The 17,935-nt window shown below is 40.9% G+C and overlaps 1 protein-coding gene and 1 long non-coding RNA gene across 2 annotated transcripts in view; one reads left to right on the top strand and one right to left on the bottom strand.

The window, feature by feature from the left end:
* SLC16A7 (solute carrier family 16 member 7) overlaps positions 1-10,245 on the bottom strand; it is an 84,064-nt gene extending 73,819 nt beyond the window's left edge. The window contains exon 1 of the mRNA XM_027456597.3: positions 9,835-10,245. The gene's annotated coding sequence lies outside the window, so the exon portion shown is untranslated. The remainder of the gene's footprint in view (positions 1-9,834) is intronic.
* Positions 8,713-17,694, top strand: LOC113843555 (uncharacterized). Its single transcript, XR_003496995.3, has 2 exons — positions 8,713-9,820; positions 11,140-17,694. It is a non-coding gene; the product is annotated as an uncharacterized lncRNA (long non-coding RNA).
* Positions 17,695-17,935: the final 241 nt, after the last annotated feature.

The following is a 17,935-nucleotide window of genomic DNA, read 5'->3' as shown; positions in this document are numbered from 1 at the left end:
ACCACCTGTGCATGTGCAGATGAACCTTGCAAACACGCACTGCAGAATGAGTTCACAGGCTGCATGCTGGTACCTGGCTTCACAGTGCTGTACAAGCAGTAAGTAGAGAATAATGCCTGTTTCACCCGCCCACCACTAAAGCACCTGAAACAAATCCATACTGCAGAGTCCACATCTCCCACTCATGAGGTCACCAGCTATTATTACTCAAGGAAATCTTAAAGATCCAACCTTTAATCATTTTTACAGTGTTAACTGTAATGTTTTTGAATGTATATTTTTGTAAAGTAGTTCTGGAATCCAAGATATTCTCAACAATAAGGCCTAACAATGACCATAAAACTCAACACTTTTTATTTTCAATATTTTAGTATTACTGTTTGTGAATTGCATTGTTTGACTGTTAACTCTTCTCATATTGTATTTGGTATTCAATCTTTTATTAGCATCCTGTTTGACAGATATACTGGTATACAAGACAACACAGCCAAGACTGTGTGCCCATTGTGAACAGATAACACAACAGTTCATCAAAAACAAAGACCTTGCTGGCTATGGCCTGCAATTACCACACAGATGTAATAAAAGCAAAGGCCAACATTCTTTCCAAATAAATAAATACATAAATAAATATCTGAAGACAAATAAATACAACTCAGAAAATATGACCCATTATTCTACTTCTCCTAGCTTGAAGAATATTTGCCTCTGTGAAACTCCTCAAAGTAATGTTTTCTCAGGTTAACATCTCTTGTCCTTCTACTCTATTTTCATCTCTTATGCTTGTCATCCTTCTCAGGCTACATGTTTTCCTTTATCCTCACCATAAGGAGGCAGAATATGAAAGGTAGAATTTTAAAAAAATGGTAAAAATGTAAACACTTGTACGTCTAAAGATAGCGTGAAAAATACATGTTACTATGGAAGATCATCAACTATGCCATATAAAAGCTGTCTTACAAGTGAGCATGTTTGTGACAGTTTCCAGTTTTGAACACAGAATGCTTGTAAGATGAGCAGAGTAGAATAGTAACTTAACTTTTTACCTAGGGGTATTATTATCATGTAAAATATATAATATATATTATTATCAAGGAGGAGAAGGAAAATGCTCTTACAGAAAGAAAGAGGACAAAGAAAGACACAGGACACATCAAAGGACAAAGAAGATGGATACATTAAATTATTTGTCAGGAAACAGAGAAATTATTTTTCCTTCTCCAAGTGATACAGGAGCCAACAAGGAGATACAAGAGGTATTACACTGAATCTCGTTGGGAGATTCGACTTTGGGAGAGCAGACTTTGCCCTCCTAAGGGATCCGCTTAGTAGAGTATCATGGGACGAAGGCCTGGATAGAAGAGACGCCCAAGAAAGATGGTTAATATTCAAGGATCACCTCCACCAAGCTCAGGAGTGATGCATTCTAACCAAGAGGAAGTCAGGCAAAAATGCCACGAGGCCTGCAAGGATGAACAAGGAGCTTGTGACCAAATTCAAACAGAAAAAGGAGGCCTACAGAAGCAGGGTGGACAGATAGCCTGGGAGGGATACAGAGACATTGTCCAAGCAGCCAAGGAACATCACAGAAAAGCCAAACCTCTATTAGAATTAAATTTGGCCAGGGATATCAAGGGCTACAAGAAAGGCTTCTGTAGATACATCAGTGATGTATGATATATGATGTATGCAGTCTTCACTGTCAAGAGCTCAAGCCACGTAGCCTGGTCCTGAGACGGCAAAGGCAAGGACTGAAAAAATGATAAGAGGGACACTACAGGCCCACTGAAGAAGATTGGGTTCAAGACCAGCTAAGGAACCTAAAGATGCACAAGTCAATGGGTTACATCCAGGGGTGGATGTATCCACAATGGGATACGTCCAAGAGATACATCCAAGGGTCATGAGGGAACTGGGGGATGACATTACTAAGCCACTGTCAATCATATTTGAGAAGTTATGGCAGTCCAGTGAAGTTCCTACTGGCTGAAGAGGGGAAACATAACTCTCATTTTTAAAAGAGGAAAAACTTAAGACCCAGGGAACTACAGGCCAGTCGGTCTCACCTCTGTACCTGGCAAGATCAGGGAGCAGATCCTCCTGGAAACTATGCTAAGGCACACAGAAAACAAGGAGGTGACTGGTGGCTGCCAACATGGCTTCACCAAAGGCAGTCAATACCCTCAGTCATGCCTGACAAATCTGTTGGCCTTCTACGACAGGTTTACAGCATTGGTGGATAGGGGAAGAGCAACTGACATCGTCTATCTGGACTTCTGCAAAGCATTTAACCCCATGATATCCATGTCTCTAAACTGGAGACACGGATTTGACAGATGGACCGCTCAGTGGGTAAGGAATAAGCTGGATGGTTGCACTCAAAGAGTTGCAGTCAACTGCTCAATGTGCAGGTGAAGATCAGTAACGAGCAGTGTTCCTAAGGGTCAGCACTGGGACCAGCGTCGTTTAACTTCTTTGTCGGTGACAGGGACAGCGGGGTTGGGTTTGCTGATGACACCAAACTGTGTGGTGTGGTCAACACACTGGATGGAAGGAATGCCATCTAGAGGGACCTGGACAGGCTTCAGCAGTGGGCCTGTGCGAACCTCAGGAAGTTGAACAAGTGCAAGGTCCTGCACATGGGCTGGACCAAAGCACAAATCCCAAGCACAAATACAGGCTGGGTGGAGAATGGATTGAGAGCAGCCCTGAGAAGGACCTGGGGGTGTTGGTTGATGAGAAACACAACACAAGCCACCAACTGCAACCCAGAAAGCCAACTGTATCCTTGGCTGCCTCAAAAGAAGTGTAGCCAGCAGGTCGAGGGAGGTGATTCTCCTCCTCTGCTCTGGTCTTATGAGACCTCACCTGGGGTGCTGTGTTCAGCTCTGGGACCTGCAGCACAAGAAAGACATGGAAGTATTACAACAAATTCAGAGGAGGGCCATGAAGCTGATCAAGGGGCTGGAGCACCTCTCCTATGAAGATAGGCTGAGGGAGTTGGGGTTGTTCAGCAGGGAGAAGAGAAGGCCTCAGGGAGACCTTACAGGAGCCTTTCAATACCTAAAGGGAGCCTACAAGAAAACTGGGGAGTGACTCTTTGCCAGGGAGTATAGTGCTAGGATAAGGAGTAATGGCTTTAAACTAAATGAGGGTAGATTTAGATTAGATTTTAGGAAGAAATTTTTCACTCAAGAGGGTGGCGAGGCACTGGAACAGGTTGCTCAGACAAGTTGTGGATGCCCCATTCCTGGAACTGTTGAAGGTCAGACTGTATGGGGCTTTCAGCAACCTCCTGGTCTGGTGGGAGGTGTCTCTGTCCATGGGAGGAAGGCTAGAACTAGGTGTTTTTTAAGGTCCCTTCCAATTCTATGATTCTATGATTTTGTCAATAATTAAAATAAATATTTTTAATTTAAAAATATAAGGCAAGTCAAAGCAAGTGATCCAAAAGGCTAAGTCTTCAGTAGAAATCAGAAGAGTATCTTAACCCTTACTGTGTGCAAACCAAGAGTAACACAGTGCAATAGTACCAAGGAATGAAGATCAAGATTTAGAACTAGTCACAAAAACAGAGGAATTGCCAATTTAGCAGTACTGTTGAATTGTTTGAGTGCATCTCCAAACATAATTTACAGAAAATACCACAGTGTGTTTAAGTGTCAGTTTTAAGTGCCCTTCCTTGATTTTTCAGCCTCATGTCATTTTGGCCCTTACATTCATCAGCTTTGCTTATAAACCTCTTCTACTACTCTAATATAGCTAAAACTGAAACAGGCCATGTATGGCACTCATAATGATGTAGTATTGTGTATGAATGAGAAAATAAGCTAAATTGAAATAATACTCTCCTATCCAGCATAACCATATCAAAACATCTCTTTTTGGATAACTATATCAGAAAAACATGAGAACAAAAGCCCGTACGCCTCTAGCCAACATAATTATATCTGCACAAGAACAAGAGAAAAGGTTCTCTTTTCCCATTATTCTTCAGCAATACAATGCATGCTTCATGCTTTATACACACAGGCTATTATGGCATATTCTTTTCTATGTATTTTCCTGAAATATACAACCTAGAGGTCACAAAATATACAAGCTTTTGTCACTCCTTGCTAAAACCTGGTGTTGTGACTTCTAATCATGGGCTACCGAGTCCCCTTTTATAGTGCTGATGAAAGGAAGAGAAAGAGGATGCCTAATGGAAGACAGCCAGTTAGGACCTCTGTGTGATACAATGAACAATCCCAAAAATTCCTCAGCGCAGAAAGGAAGGCCTTAGTTTAATAGTATGTACAAATTACTACAAAGATGTATATCTTAGAAAAGTGTTTGGTAATGGGTTGATATGCTCATTGCCTTCTTCAGACTCCAGCACCAATTTCGTCCATTCTGTTCTCTCCACCTGCTCTCAGACGCAATCTCTTTGCTCAACCAGGTTGAGTCTCTGTCTCAGGCATGTTTTTTTCTGAACTTTAAATCAGTCATCAGTTCCAGGCTACAGTTTATGTCTCCTTGGTCTCCATTCCTAACATCAGCATGAGGCATTGTTAGATGCTGAAAACATGGGGTCTAGTATCAAGCTTCAGACCCAAATCCAGCCCAGGCACAGCATTCAAAAGCAGCTGACTTCTAGAAGAGAACCTAGTAAGTTCTAGTGGAGAACTTACCCACCAATAGGAGAATTATCAAATAATTTAACAGATACAATTCCAGTTGTTAAGAAATCAGACAACTACATTCCCATGGGGAGCTTATCTGCATCAAGTTTTTTTTTTTTCCCTTCTGTTTGAAACTTGTCCTGAGGGCCACATTAAGAATGCAAACTATAGGAGCCCAATTTAGTAACTGCAACTCCTATGGCATTTTAATTCAACAGTGTTGCAAAACATTAAATGTCCTTCATGTTAAGGCTTTCAATTTCTGTCTCCCAATGTGGTCAGCAGAGAAAAGCAGCAGTGTCTAAGAACCCAAGCTGTTAGAACCGGTAGTTCTAACATAGTCCTATGTCACTTCAAAAATGCTAACCCTCGCTGCCAAATATTTATACAATTATCTGAGAAAACAGAAAAAAAAGGCCACAAAATACTTCATTTCTAATGTTAAAAAGTTCTAATATATTTTTTATCTCCAATACCAATCAAATAAGTTATAAGAGAATCCAATTTTGTTTAAAGAAATAAAATATGCATGTGTGTTTTTTTTCACTGTAACGTACACATTTGTTTTCAATATTTTTTTTAATTTGGAAAACAAGCACTGAGAAGTATAAGCCTGAAAGTTTACAGTATGACGTTGAAACAATTTGAGATTTCATCCTTTATTTTCTCCTTTTTGCTTGTTCCATAGACTTCAAGAATATCTAAATGATTGGTAGCTTCTTATACTTGGAAGCATGTTGTTAAGCATAAATGTGAAAATGTAAATTAAAAATATATTTCTTTGAAAATAAAATCACTTCTATGCTTAGGGATTATGTAGTGCTGTTTTGTGACTCTTTTTACCAATTTCTGTTGCATGGACCACATGCATGAGGCAACATACATCATCATACTATCATTATCACCATCATAGTGACAGCAAATGGAAAAAGTTCTTTGATGCCAAATACACTTTGAACACAATTACAGCTCTGTCTAATACTTGTTATCCCTGTGTGTCAAAACCAGGAATGCTGCCAACAGTCTGCTACCACTGAGGCCATATGATGGGAGGGACATGCACGTGCCTGAAGGAACAGCAGGCGTCTGCTAGCAGGTGTGGAAAGCTACTCTAAAGAATCAGAACACTTTAAAAATATAGAGAAAGATAAGAGAAACCATGAGTACAGGAGATGTTCTGAGCTGTCTTCTGCATAGCATGTGCTTTCTGAATGTTCTCAGATTGATCATCACCTTGATCATCACCTACAGCCGAGTCCTGCGTAAGAAAACCTGAAAGAGAGCTAAAAGTGAAATAAATACTGATCTTCCTGTCAAAACAACTGGAAAGTGTTCTTTTGAGGGGTATTCAGAAAGTAAGCACCATTTAAATAACCCTGCCTGTGTTTGGGCAACTCAAGTCTGCAGAGGTTTATGCTTCAACTGTTAAAATCACACACTGTCATTATCTTTCATGGTAACCATATGAACGGAATGTCACATCCACCTACTCTGAAATATTCCTGTTCATGCAATGTTTGGGCTTTCTACAGTTTGTCAATAGTTGGCTCGCAGTACAAGTTTCCCACTGTATAAAGTTATTTGAGAATTCTGTAAGTTTTCCACCATTATTCAGAACACCACTTTCTTGCTGGGTAGAACTGAAATACATTCAGTACTTCACATTGAATAACTATGACACCAAGTTAAAACAAAACACATCAGCAGCTAAACCTAAATATATATATAAATAATAATTTCAGGCTTAAGTTTATTCTCTAGTGCTTAAGTGTTTAATTAATTAATTAAGATTAATTCGATTTTCTTAAGATCTTATGTCTTACAGCCACCAATGGGAAGAATATACCATGAAGTGTCAAGATAAGGTCCCATTCTTTTCCAACAGTTTTCCTCTTTCTTTTGGGGGGACTTTTTTAATTGCTCTAGTTATGTCAATATCATTTGGGAAATGGTTATTCAGTTTTTTTTTTTCTCCCCCGGCAAACACTCTTCATGCACATCCCTGATTACATATTACTGCAAGTGTCACAAGACAGGAAAGCACCATCTCCTGAAAATAAAAAAATATTAGGAAGTAACTGGTGACTTGACCTTGATGATAACAAATAAAGTAACTATTTAGCACAACTGTATAAACTAAAATCAAAAATATAATCAACAAAAGGAGATCATGAATCACCTCCCCCCAGACATAAAAGTTATAAACTAAAATTCTTGAGACTGCAAGGGGAGAAAAAAAAAAGAGAGAAAGTGTTTGTCAGCCACCATGATTTGGTGAGCTAAAATTTTGTTCTTCAATAAAAGCTTAAGGTTGTTTTGATCACTTAACTTTATAACTTTAAGAACAACAGCTATAAAAAATATTGGAAGCACACAAGCACACAATAGATTGTAAAGCTAAGCAGTGTTCCCCAGTCAGTAAGTCCAACAGCCTGTACTCCTGAAGTCATGGATCCCCTTACTCCTGTAACCCCATTACTTTTGTTTGAATGTTCCAAGGTTCACAATAAAATTATGAAAGTTGGCACAATGGCTCACAAATACATACAAGCCAAGGAATGCAGGTTTGGACTAAGATGCACATGTGGAACGCAGCCTGTTTCTCACATTCACTTGATACATAAAACAGTTGGTCAGTGAGGTCCTGTTTTCCTATGTAACCTTTTCCTTGGTGTTGTGCAAACTTTAGGCCACATATTTATTACATGTACAGGAACAGAATCTAGTAACATTCCCTATCAGTGATTAATTGCAATGACTTAACCCTTTTTTTTTAAATAAATATCAAAAGAAAATTACTTTTTCATAGACATACTGACCTTGAAACATTAAATTCATTTAATATCACAGGTAATTAGTATAACCAAATACTATTCTTCTTTTTCTTGATCTTCAAATAATAAAATGGACAGCATTAACTATAGCGGGTTTAAGGGATAGAGTTAATTCAGAATTGTATACAGATACTGTATTTGCTAAAGCGGGAATCTACTCAAGAAAAATTCAACTCTTCACAAGTATCTCCTGATGTTGCAATAGGAATAAAATCAGGTGAGCTGTAGCCACTTCCCATAAACTAGACAGGGCCCAATAATAACCAGAGTTACTGGAAGCAAAACCACCTGCATGTCATAAAAAGAAGAGAAGATAATTTACTTAAGAAACAAGGAATACTGAAGAGGATATTTAAAAAAAAAGTCTCCCCCAAAAGTTTCTATCTACTGTTCCTTCACCACTTTACATGTAAAACACCTCTTCAGATCAGTTGCATCAGCATGTAATCGAAAGTCTTCCTATCCATAAAATGTAGGAATTTAGTTTTCTGCAATCCATTAAGACCCACATCTCTATCATATTGAAAAAAATAATGCTGAATTCATCAACCAAAATCACTCAGTGCAACCACAAGAAAAAAAAAAAAAAAAAAAAAAAACACCTCTGGCCCTCCAGCTACCACTCTCTGCCCTATCCAAAACAATTAGCTGCTTTGCTCTGAAGCCACTTACATTAAAGGACTGTGTTCCAAAGTAAGTTAGCTCAGTGATTACAGATATGAGTAGTTCTATAATAACTTGCACAAATAATAAAAATATTGGAATATACTTTATTCCTCTTTGTGGAAGGAGTATATTCAGCACTCGTTCTCACGTACAGTATTCAAAGTAGGCATGGAAGAAGAGAGGAGAGCACTGTCTTTTAAAATAAGAAGGGAATTGTTTATACTTTATTTGCAGATTTAAAATGTATACATAAAAGCATTCGCCAGTTTTATTGAACTACTTGTCAGTTTTCTGTTTCCTTTTGATATCAGTCTACCTCCCTCTGTCTTGAAGACTAACTTTCTTATCATGATTCACCTCGACAGAGCTGAGGCAATATTTTTTTGGCTTGATTGGTGTGCAGTTAAGTTTATGGCCCCATTCGTGCAATGGAAGCTGCAAGCATCTCTTTCATTACTATTTGATAAGTAACATGAGACCCACAGGTGGATGTCACTATGGAAACAGGAGTGATTATTATAGAGACCAATGAAATAGGAATGGACGCTTCCATGAGGCATCAGCATCCCTCAGAAGGCTGTTTTGGGGAAAAGCAAGAATAATTTCAATAACATTTCTCCTTTGCTGAAAGCTCAGACTGGTGCCTGAAAAAACTGCTCTCTCTAAATGTTATTTTACTTTGGTTTATTTTCTTGTGCACCTCTGACTTTAGAAGCAGCGGGGAATCCACATGAATGCTGCGGGCCTGCGAACTGTGTGGCAGCCTGCCCTCCCAGGAGCACCGGGAGACACTCTGGTCTTCAAAGTGCAAACAGCACGGCTTCTTGGGCTGTTTCATGATTGTTTCTAGCGTCTTGTTGGGGCTACTTCAGCAACCACAAAGCCAGGGCACAGAAAGCACTGTGAGCATGGAGAAATGCTTTTCTCTCGGGACAAGCCTACAACTGCCCCTGGCTACAGTACCCTGTGTGCTACAGAGGCCAAGGAGAAAAAAAGATGGAGAAGGGGCACCCTCCCTGCTCCGGCACGAGCCTCGCAGGCAGCTCGCCGCACGGCCCCCAGCCAAACCCAGCAGCCTTTGGGGATGTCACCACCAGCGCTACGCGGCTCGGAGCAGCCCGACCCGGGGCCACTGGGGGCCACCATCGGGGTCCGCCCGGAGCCCCCTGCCCAAGGTCACCCCGACCGCCGCGCTGATGAGGCCACACGGGGCAGCCCCGCCGCCGGCACTTCGCTCCCCCTCACCCGCCCGCGCTGCCCCCGCGCCCGGCAGTACCGGGGAGGGACGGGGCTGCGCTCCCCCACCCCGCAGCCGCGGCCTCGGCACCGCTGTCAGAGCCCGGAGCCCGCAGGGGCGTCTCTCTGGCAGCGGATGCTTCGGTACCGCGGGGTGGAGGGGGGGTGGGCAGCGCATCTGTCCGTCCTTCTGTCTGCCTGTCCATCCGCCCGTCCCTGCGTGGGCGGCGGCTCGTGGGCGTGTGTGTGACTGACACTGCGGCGGGGCAGCCGCCCTCCCGCGAGGAACCAGGGGGCTGGGAGGGGGGACGACGACAACGCCGGCGCCCCCCGGCTGCGGCAGCCCCGTCTCCGTCCCCCGCAGCCCTCCCCGGCGGGGGCGACCTCAGCGGCCTCGCTGCTCCTCCTCCCTCCTGGCGGGTAGGTTACGTTACCTGCTCTCTAGCTCGGGCTGGATCTAATCCCGCGGCCGCCGGCTCCCTTTCGCGCTGCCGCGGGGGGGTGAGGGGTGAGCGGGGCTATTAATTTATTTATTCCCCCATGAGGCGTCCTCGGCAGCACAGCCGCGAGGAGGGAGGCCCGGCTGCGGCTGCTGCTGCTGCTGCGGGGCCGACGGGGCGCCGCTATCCCGGGGGTGCCGCGGGGGAGCGGCCGAGGCGCTTCGGCACCGGCGCGGTGGGGCGGGGGCTGCCGAGGAGACGCCTCCCGGGCTGCCCAACCCGGCTCTGCGGGGCCGGCGGGGGCGCGGCGCCCAGCCCGGCGACACCGAGCCAGCGCCCGGCCCCCGCCCGACAGCATCACCCCCCCGCCACCTGCCCACGCCGGGGCGCGGAGTGTTCCCCCGCGACCTCGCCGGGGGTGGCGGCTGCGGCCGCGTACCGCGCCGTGCACCTCGTTCCTGGCACGGAGAGTCGGGTCCGGCCCCCCCGCGGCCGGCACCACCCCGTCCTCCGCCCCTCCGGGGCGCGGAGGGCCGAGGAGTTGGCGTTATGGGGCTGCTTGAGATCGCTGGCTGTTCCACGCGGAGGTTGCAGAAAGAAACACTCAGTTTGTGTGTTAAAAAATAAATAAATACATCACAGCAAGCTTGTTGTCCAAAATATGGGAACTTCGTCTCATCAAACAGGCCAGTCAACAATGAGTTCTTGATGAAAATCGTCATCTCTCCCTTCAATCCCCTTTTCTCTTCTTGCCTTCCAGAAGTCAATCCCCTCTTCTTCCCCCCCCCCAAAAAAAAAAAAAAAAGTTACACAACTTTTTTGTGTGTGTCACGAACATATTAATGAGAATGGCCACTAAATTCTCCTAAAATCCTATCCTTGAGGCTAAAAGGCTCATGGGGAAAACTGCAGAACATAACTACATAATTGCATAATTAAAGCCCTTACCATAATGCCTACTCACACAGGTAGGGTTGCACTGTATGCGGAACATTTAAAGTAGTCTAAGAAGCATAGAGAGTAATTACAGTTGTTGATGGGGTGTTGCAAAAGTAAATATGGTTATCAGGATTATTTATTTATATATATATAACTTTATTGCATGTACATTGTTTGGCATGAGCTTTATGAATAGGATCTTTATAGGCTTATCAGGAACTGAGGCTACATCTAGGAAGAAAGAAAGAGAACTGGGCTTGGGAATATTCGAGTTTGCTGAACAGCTGTTGAACAGGGCAAGGACTTGATAGGCTTGTCTATTTTCCGGTAATAACATTTGAATCCCTTTGATATCATCAGCCAAAATGAACAAAGAAGTTTGGAAAATAATCTGCAGAGGAGCATGGCACCCCAGAAAATGCTGCAGCATGAATGGCAATACCTATTACCCGTCGGAGTCCAAGCACAGAGGACTGCCATCTTGAAGAACACAAGCTCATAAAAATCTGGTTTCTTTGGGTCCATTGCTTATTTACTTTATTTGCTTTTATGTGAGAAATGTGAGGAATTTTTCTATTTTAAACTAACGTTAAACCAGAAGACAGACTTAGAAAGCTCAGTAATGTCATATTTTACTTTCCTTCTTTTTCTAAGATATTGTTCTTGTAATGCATCATCAGCTTCCACTGCCAGTTCTTTAGATTCAGAAGGAGAGAGTAATTTGTCATGTACTTGTAAAGCAGCCAGTACACTCCAGTCTCTGGGCAGATCCTGGCACAGTAGTCGTGTAAGGAGCAGTAAGTAGTTCACTGGGTGACACAGCGAACACTTTTGTTGCTGAAACTGACTGAAAAATTAGGAGTCGTTTTTGTGGCATTATATAAGCTGAGCAGTACCTGAGTTACTTTCCTGAGTCCACACATATTTTTAGGGACAAACATCCATGGTGACTGCCAGGGCAGCTCAAAGTCACAGTTGCTTTGATGTAGGTAGCAGTGTCAGTCATCCCTTGTGCAACTGTGTGAAGGGAGCCTGTGCCCAGAATCCCCAGTCACAGCGTCCGCCCCAGCATCGGGTTGCACTGCAGGCTTTGGAAGACCAAAAAGCAATTGAGAGAGGCCCACTACAACAAGCAGAGGGGAGAGCGGTCACCAGTGACTCTTGGGTCTATGTGCAAAGGGGACTTTGGTACAAATGCCTGTGGCATTGTACCTGCCTTCCAGGCAGGCCCACAATTACAGGACTACAATTGTTTATATTAGGGTTTTTCAAGCTGCTGTTGCTGAAATCAAAGCTTTATGTTGAGCATTATAGGAGTGGTAAGCTGTCTTCAATATTGAAACAGTTTGTGTGCCCTGAGGAAAATCATAGGCCATAGAGCATCTTAGATGGTTCATGTAAAATGCAGAAGAACATGGGTGAATTGTCTTTTACAGTGAAATATTCACAGTTTACATACTGTTATACAGAATGTCAAAAGTTCAAAAGGGAAGCTGAGCACAATAGGTGCATGAAGATGGAAATGATACTGGTTTTTCATTGCATAGTTCTATTTCCATCACTGATGCGCCTTAACTTGAATGAATATATAGTTATAGAATTTCTTCATTTATAAATGTATGCAATATATATTATAGATAATAAATTTCACAGTGATGTATGTGATAAATCATGTATAGTATTTGTTGTGCATAGTACATACAACTCACTATACAGTACAATGCCACATGCACTACGAATAGATATACTTTGTGCGTATGTATAATAAATATTTATACATTACCATAGTTATACAGAAATAGTAGATTATATTAATCTGTTAACCATTATATATATATATATATATTCTGTATATACATATATATATGCATTTTTTTCTACACCTCTTTTCAGAACAGCCTCTCTAGGAAACATGCGTGCATCTTAATTGACTTATTGCTTCTTTGTGCGCCATCACATTTTGAATTTTCTAGTCTGAGGCAGAAATTGAACATAGGTTACCTGCAATTATAATGGTGCGATTCTGGCCTACAGTCTGCACAAGTTTTGATACAGTTTAGTGGCCTGCTTAAAGTAACAAAAAGCTATGATTTACCCTTAGATTAAAAGTTGGCATATGATTTTATTTTTTATGCAGACCCTGGTTTCAGTGGCACCATTTTTTAAAGCAAATGAACTCCTCTGTGACTGCTGCAGAACAAGGGCTCAGGAGTGAGTCAGGTCCTTGATGCAGATACAACTGTCATCATCCTACATCCTTCCAGCCTCTGAGCACCTTCAGTGTAGGAAGCCCATTATTCAAAGTAAAAATGTTCACAGCCACCCTCTAAGGGTAAGAATTAAAAATGTATTAGTGATAGTGATTAATAATTTACATATGAAGCTAGCAAAGGTTCAGAGCTGTGTGTGTACGTGTGTATGCGTCAAGGGGGAGGAAGAATTGTGTATTTTCAGTGATCTAATTGAAGGAATTAAACAAACTTACCCATCTAATATATGTGTGAAAAGAAGTCACACATTTGGTTATTCATTCCACATCCATTTGATAGTGAGATAGATTTTAGGGCATGTTATACACTTTCCCCTTTGGGTTCATAACAGTTTGAAGTCTTTTTTAGTGATTTTAATGGAAAATGTTTTTAAATATTTTTTCATCACCAGAGAAAAAAAGAAAATGCTTTAAATGTCAAATAACTAAAGGTATTTCTGTGAGTCTGTCCACTGACAGTTTGGGTAAGTCTCCTACTGAATTAGTTCATATTCCCCACCACCACTTGTTATGCATTTTCATTTGAATGCCAAATTTTTCACTTTCCTCTGCTACGTTAAAATTATGTCTTCTAATCACAGAGTCTGTATCTAAAGGGTCTATGCATCATTCTGGCCTACAGCATACATAAGGTTACATTTTTTCTGGACTGATTCCTGTTCCACACACACACTACTCATATTTCTCTCATGTATATATGTAAGCTGCTGTGGTGCTTGCTCCCCATTTCCAGCAAATATTCAGTGTTATCATTAAAATCATATTGGTAATTCACCTCAGCCACTTTCTGCAAGTTTTGTATCAACAACTGCCAGCCTGTGTCCCACTGCACCTTCACTTGTGCACACAGTCACTGACAAAAAAACTTAAATCCTAGTTTGGCTAGTGAAACAGATATGTACACATTTTTATGTGTGATAAAATTCATATGATTATGATTAGACTCTAAAATTTCTAATGATAAAATACAGCCAATAGGTGTCTTTGTATTGAGGTCAGTTTTCTCTACAAGCATCAACCACACTTGTTGCAGGCCCAATGAAATTATTGTCTTTTACAGCTCCTGGATGCAGAAAACACAGCACATCATAACAGCAGCAATAGACTCAGCTGCAAAAGATCTCTATCACACATCACAGAGAATTTGAGACAGCTGGCAGTTATCAGCTGAAGCAGGTAGTCAGTAGAAGTGTAGAAGATAATAGAAAAGCAATCTGGAAACTTAGGAGATATAATAAACCTCTGTTCTAGAGGAGAGGTAACAACTCTGGTAGGTCACTGATGAACTCAACTCCCAGATCAGTACTGCATCTAATACTGCTGAAAATACAGCAGCAGTTTGCTGTTTGTGCCTGTCAGGTCTAAAGTAGTATTTAGGATGTTGTTGGAAACACAGTTTGATATATTCAGTTATAGAAATTGCTATTGCAGTTAAGTGAAGATGGATCATGCTGCTGAAAAGCAGCTGACCACAATCCCAGGGACACCATGACCCTGTATTAAATTATGCTTGCCAGAACAGAAAGCTACTTACACCCACTTCTTATTCTACATGCTGTTGTGTCTATGCTGCAAGAGTAACCATTACATAACGTTCCTGTCCTATTGATCATGGTTCTCTGTGAAGAACATGATTTTATTAATTTTTTTTGTGTGAGTAATTTCTGGTTGCCTAAAAATAGTTGAACCATTATATTTTCAATAATATGAGCACAGAGAAGAGAGAGAAAGGTCCATCTCTATGAGTAGGAGAAGAATGAGCTATAATTAAAATAGTCTGCAAAAGATCTTTTGCTTCAAATCACTCATAGTTCCCAAATTCATACCTATAGAAAGCATGAAATCCTGCATTAACACACAAGGAAAATGATACCATATGATCTTCTCTTGCTGTTTTCTGAGGTGTCGTTGAACAAATGGTGGTAGGGAGACAGCATCAGATGTTGATCTGTCAAGGTGGCCACAGAATAGAAATCTGCTAGTGGCATCGTTCTACCAAAAAAAGTGTAAAAAGTGACATCCTTCTCGATTCATTAACACACTTAGGTGGGTTACGTAAAGCAGCTGATGTCAGTGAAACATGAATTCTTATGGAGCTGAACACACATGGGCTGGGGCTGGGGGGAGGCTTTTGTCCCATTTGCTTAGCAATATGCTTTAAAAAAAAACTGTATAACAGGATTTATAAATCATTCTGTGCTTTTACAATGAAAGAGCAAAAAACAAGACAATGCATTAAATGTGTTTTTTTGTTTGTTGTTTTAGACATTAGCTACCACTATTAAGTAAAATTCTAACTTTCTTTATGAATGCAGCATATTATATTCACAAAACCCCTTAACAAAATTTGGATGTGTCCATGTTGCTGGTTATTTAAATAATGAGTCCTTTGAACAGTCTTCTCTGTAATTCTTTAAAAGTAACTGCAGTATGTGTTTTTATTTTTAATGTCTTGTTTTAAGGTATTTTACTATGCCACTGAACGTGAAATAATTGTGTGCCTCTGTAAGTTCCAACTCTGAGTGGTGATTGCTTAGGATATTTTCCTTTCATATCTTGTCTGATGACTGCTAAAATAAGAAAATAATAACAGGCCAAACTTTCAAAGCTTACATACCTTAAAAGCCTAAAATGACCATGAGATCTTAGTTTGAAACTTGATTGGTCTTGTAATTACAGGAATATAATCCTAGAGATAGACTTCGGGCCAGTCTGAATCCATTTTTTATATCACTTACTTAGTTCAGCTGTTATGGAAATGTAAATTACTATCATTGTGTTACAAGCTATACCTAATTTCATTAGATTACAAAACTTTTTAAGTAGCAGGAGACTTTTCTTTCTGACTTGTTTCATTTTAAGCAGATGACAGAGAAATAGTCAAAAATAACTTACTCAATAAAATTCTAGAACATATCTAATTTTTTTCATATAAAATTCCAGTATACGAGTAATTATCAGCTAACAAGATGTTGACATGTTGTCCTAAACAGTGCAAATAATACACAAGGAATATACAAAGCTAGAACTAAGAAAGTATCACTCCCAGGGTATGATCCTTATTGTTGGAATATAAACAGGTCTTTTTAACTTTTTTTCTCCTTCTCATTAATTCTTTGAATATTTCAGTCTTTTTCTATGCTGTGATTCAGATTTAACAAGAAAAATGAAGAATAACTTGTTCAGCTCAGTATCCAGTCACATAACTCTCTGTTACGGTGGCATTCATGTGGGAGGTATAAACAAAGGTGGGTTCTAGAATCTTTTTCTGGTGACATTCCCTAAATGGGAATAAAGGGAAGCATCCTCTGGTTGTGCTCAAAAAGTGAATTCAGTGCTCTGAATCTCAAGGGATAAAGGTACCTGTTCTGCATAGATACATGAGTTATCTAACTGTTCAAACAAACGTCTTGGTTTAGTGTACCCAAAGACACTTTCTGTACTGCCAATTGAAAGGTAAAGACAACCTACTTGAGTTTTCTGAATTTCCTCTTGGAACCATTTAACCCACTGACTGCATAAGAGCTGGGTTACCCGAGGGAAGATATCTGAATCATCCTACTATGTAGATGTTAGCATACTGGCAGCTACAATAGTCTGAATATGGCCCTTTAGTGTAGATTGGTTTGCAGAAACATTAAGCCTCAATAAGTGTACCCTGATGGGATCACATTCTTCACTCAAGGTGAAATAAAAAGCCAACTCCTGAGCTGATTGTAATTTGGTCTACAGAATACCATGAACATCTTGAATACAGTAAACCTATTTAATGTGCAGTACTTTCCTTTATTGTTGAAAGCACTGGACTATATGTTCAGAATCATACACGAAGAGCTTTTGCTTCTTATCTTTATGTCTTCTTGGTAAAATAAAGGTTTTCTTTGCAACTATCCTCTGCAATAGTGGCAAACCTAACAATAAAAAAAGAAGTGTGTTTTGGTTAGTTCTGCATGCTTCAAAAACAAAACTCCCCAGGATATGAAGTATTTTCTTTCTTTACTGATTAGATCAAAAAATGTAGTTTTGCAATTTGAAGGAATGATGGGAGGTTTCAGGTGTTGGGTACATAGCCCTCAAAACTTAAACGTATTACTACAAGTCCTTCTCTCAACACACAAGTCAACACCAGGAGACTTTGGAAGAAGGAATCACATGATACTTTGTGTATGGCTCTGTAGGGAAGTATGAGGAAGCAAAATTCATCTCTCCTTTTGGGAAGGCTTCGGATTGCTAATTAAACCTTCTTGTCCATAAAGAATGGATGGTATGACAGCTGTATGTTTGCAGGTGTTCTCGTATTCTTTTTGGTGACTCTTATCTTGTAACAGCCTGTGCTGGAGCTTCTGCTGTTCTTCTGGTGTCACCCTGTTCTGTTTTCATTATTCCACTCTGTATTTTTACCCTTTACTTTGCAGTCCTAGGAAAAGTCTAAGTCCTTGGCCTTCATTTTGTTTAATGAAACTGCTTTCTCTCTGTTGTGCTGTCTTTACTCTCTCCAGGTACTTCCAGTCATTCCTGTGCATCAGCCTGTATGGGAGTAAAATATTTATTTTTTTCCTGTGGGTAGTGAATCACTGTACCAATGAACTGGGGGACTGTACTGCTATGTCAAAAAATCAGTAATAAAAATTGCTTTCTTCATGTTATGACCTTTTTTTTTTTAATCAGTCATTGTCTCATTGTCACTCTCACTGCCAGAATACAAAACTGTGATATCTTGTATTGAAATCTTTACTTCCCATCAAATAATGAATTCTGCAGCAGTTTATAGTGGTCTAGGGTAAGATTCCAGTGGAGGTTAAGACACCTCTGGGTCTCTGTGTGGAAGAGCTCAAGTGTAAACTATGCATGTAAACTCCTGTTCTAGACAACAGAGTTAATCCAATC

This window comes from Anas platyrhynchos, chromosome 1 (assembly GCF_047663525.1).
Source record: "Anas platyrhynchos isolate ZD024472 breed Pekin duck chromosome 1, IASCAAS_PekinDuck_T2T, whole genome shotgun sequence".
Lineage (NCBI taxonomy): Eukaryota > Metazoa > Chordata > Aves > Anseriformes > Anatidae > Anas > Anas platyrhynchos.
This window is presented reverse-complemented; position numbering and strand designations above follow the sequence as displayed.